The sequence below is a fragment of the Rousettus aegyptiacus genome, unplaced genomic scaffold (genome assembly GCF_014176215.1).
Source record: "Rousettus aegyptiacus isolate mRouAeg1 unplaced genomic scaffold, mRouAeg1.p scaffold_m13_p_12, whole genome shotgun sequence".
In the NCBI taxonomy this organism is placed as follows: domain Eukaryota; kingdom Metazoa; phylum Chordata; class Mammalia; order Chiroptera; family Pteropodidae; genus Rousettus; species Rousettus aegyptiacus.
In genome coordinates, this window is record NW_023416287.1 from 22,779,887 (window position 1) to 22,783,636 (window position 3,750).

A 3,750-nucleotide genomic window follows, 5' to 3' on the forward strand; every position below is an offset into this window, starting at 1 on the left:
TTTATAATAAAAGTATGAGTACTTATGGGTAAATCTGACAAGAGATATGAAAGATCTGTATGCTGAAAACCCCAAAATGTTGCTGAGGGAAATTAAAGAAGATCTAAACAAATAGAGAGATATATCTTGCTCACGGGTTGGATTACTCGATGTTGTTAAGATGTCGATTTTCCCCATTAATACAATCACAATCAAAATCCCAGAATTTTTGTAGAAATTAACAAGCTGATTTTAAAGGTCACATGGACATGAAAAGGGCTTAGAATAGCCAAAATAACTGGTAAAGAAGAATAAAGCTGGAAGACTAACATTACCTGATTTCAAGACTTAACATAAAGCTATAGTAATCAAGAAAGTATGGTACTAAATAAAAAATAGACGAACAGATCAATGGAACAGAGTAGTGGGTCCAGAAATAGATCAATACATATATGCACAATGGATTTTCAACAAAGGTGCAAAGGGAGTTGAGTGGAGAAAGGATAATCTTCAATTAATAGTGCTAGAATCACTGGATATTCACACAAAAAAATAATTTCAATTCATATCTTATACCATATATAAAAATTAATTTAAAATGGATCATAGACCTGAATATAAAACTGAAAACTATGAACCTTCTAGAATAAAACACAGAGAAAAACAGCTGTGACCTTGGGTTAAGCGAAGATTTCTTAAGACGTGATACCAAAAACATAATCCGTAAAATAGTAATAAACTGCCCTTAATCAAATTAAATTTTTCTGTTCTTCAAAAGACACTGTTAAGAAAAAGACAAGCCACAGACTGAAAGTATTTGCAAACCACACGTCTGATAAGAGACTTGGATCCACAATATGGAACTCGTGAAGTCCAATAAATTTTAACAAGGAATGAGGGGATAAGAGAAACAATTTGAACAGAAAACTTTACCAAAGAAGATTGCACATAGGCACAGGAAAAGATGTTCGACATCATTTGTCATTATGGAAATGTAAATTAAAACCATATTACACACCTATTAGAATGGCTAATATTAAACACACACACACACACACACACACGAAATTTTAAAAAGACTGACCAACACTAAGTGTGGACAAAGATGTAGAGGAACTGCAACACTCATACACTGTTGGTGGGAATGTAACATGGGACAACCACTCCGGAAAATATTCTAACAGTTTCTTAAAAAGTTAAACATACATCTACCATGTGATCCAGCCACTTCATTTCTAGGTATTTACCCAAGTAAAAATATATGTCCATGCAAAGATATATACATAATTGCTCATAGAAGCTTTATTTATATAGTCAAAAACTGAAAACAAGTCAACTGTCCATCAACAGGTGAATGGATAAATAAATGTTAGTATAGCCATGAAATGGACTACTACTCAGGTACAAAAAGGAATGAACTACTGATCCACACAATGCCATGGATGAATTTCCACATTGCTCCATTAATCTCATTACTTAGACTGAGTGAAAGAAGCCAAGTGATTCAATAAAAAAATTCTAAAAAAATGCATATTGATCTACAATAACAGAAAGCAGATTGGTATCAAGAGTTGTTTGGGGATGGAGTGGGAAAATGTGAGGTTGTGGGGAGGGGAGTCGGGGAGGATTATAAAGAGGCAGAAGGATAGATTTTATTTTGTGATGATGGTTTTGCAGATGTATCCGTGTCAAGATTTATCAAATTATACATTTGAAATACGTGCAATGAATTGTCTCAGTTACACCTCAACAAAGCAGGTTTTATGTCAGTATGTACTGTATTTCCTTACAATCAGAAAGTTTCTCTTTCACCAACGTACATAGTAGATGTACTTAAACACTAAGTATTTAAACTCAGCACACAATCTATGCAAGGAACTGGATAAAGGCAAGTTATTTGCTTTTGTTAGGAAATTTCCAGTTTGGTTGAAATGGTGTGAAAAAAATTCCACTAATTTTCTTAAAAGGCTTCCCTCCTCTACCCCCACAAAATAAAGGCTGGTGTCATATCTGAAGTGCTCATGCCTCTTTCACTCCTTTCAGGAATACTAGGAATGGCAAAAGAAAGGACACTGGAGCCATTTAAAAACCAAGATTCCATGAATGAGAGAGACTATGTAAGATTGTCTTATTAAATGATTTGTCAATGGTTAAATATTAAGTTTTTGAGACAATGAAGTTTGAGTCTGTCATGCTTAACTAGTAGACAGCGTGCTTACATACTGGAGAAACATAAGATTTTTATCATTTCTACAACTGAAAACAAAGGCCAGGAAACAATTTAAAAGCATGTAATGACTTGTATGTGGCTACTATTAAAAATTTTTCCAGTCGCGGCTGAATAAAACCTACCACGGAGGCGTCAAGTGTCTTGTGCTGTATGGTCATTTGACAACAAACCAAAAAATAATTTATCATCATTCTACTCTTATGATAGATTTCAAATTTATGTTTGGATGCTGAAGAAAAGGTTGTGAAACCTCACTGTGGGCAATGGGAGCCACACAGCAAGATAGGGTGAAAATTAGAAATACAGAGGTAGAATGATGGGGATTTAGAGCATACTGCAGTCTCAAGGTACTTAGAATGAGAGTCCCAGAATTGGGATGGGGTTTGAAGGGAGTAAAAAGTCTAGGAAAGGCTCAATAGGGAAGGTGATAGAATTCTCAGAGAACAGGACGACAAGCAACAGAGGGGCCCCATGAAGCTGGGTAACTCATATTACTTTTTTCAGTATATCGGTCCAGGTGAACAGTTTTCTCCAGCCACACTGAAAGCTCCAGAATCAGAGGTATAAAATATCCTGACAAAAAATAGGGTTTGGAAGAAAGGCAGAAAAGAAACAAGGGATTGGGAAAACTAGATCCAGCTGATGAGGTCTGCTCCAAGGATAGATTTTCATTAAAAAGAAAATAACAATTTTTGCAAAAAATTACCTAAAATCTTATCTTCCTAACGCAAGGCTTTCTTTCATTTTTGTACATTCCCTCCCACTTTTTGTCTATACCAAAAGAAAACCATGCTTGTTTCAGGTGCTGTGTTGGTGCCTGATTCTCAACTGTTCTGTTGAGATGCCTCTCTAAATTAGGGCCTTATTATTAACTGTACCAGTTTCCCCAGCACCAGTGTGTGCTGATTTAGCAGCTTCCTTTCATTTCCACTTAGACCACCAGCAAGGATTAACACTTTTCTCATCTATTTCTATTTGTTTGTGAGATTTTATATCTTTTACCAAGGTGAAACTTCAATAACAAGTATGGGAAGTTAATGCAAGAACTCTACATCCCTCTTCCATCCAATTCTATTTATTAGTGGGTTTCTGTGTTTCCTAATTTTCCTGCCCCACATCATTTATCAGTCTGCTACGCTCCACCCCATGCCACCATTTAGCCCACGTTGCCCTTGAGGCTTAGTAGTCGCAAAACTAGGATCAAGACCACTTATCAAAGCCGAGACCATACACTTTTAACTTCATTATGGAGTCTGGCACAGTCCCCTACCCACTTTGGAATTCTCCCTCCACTCCTCCTCTACTGTACCCCCTTACCACCAAAGAAGTTAGCCTGTGTTCACTTTGCTTCCATTGCACATTTTATCTATTAAACAATGGATTTCTCTTTGGTCTCCCACTTGGGTTTGGGAGCTTCTTGTTTAGTTACAATCACTTATTGAATGTCCACCATATGCCAAAAACCGTGCGAGACAAGGTGTGTGTCTTTCTATCTCCAGAAGATGAATGTTGAATGTACACATGAACACATGAGACCAGCA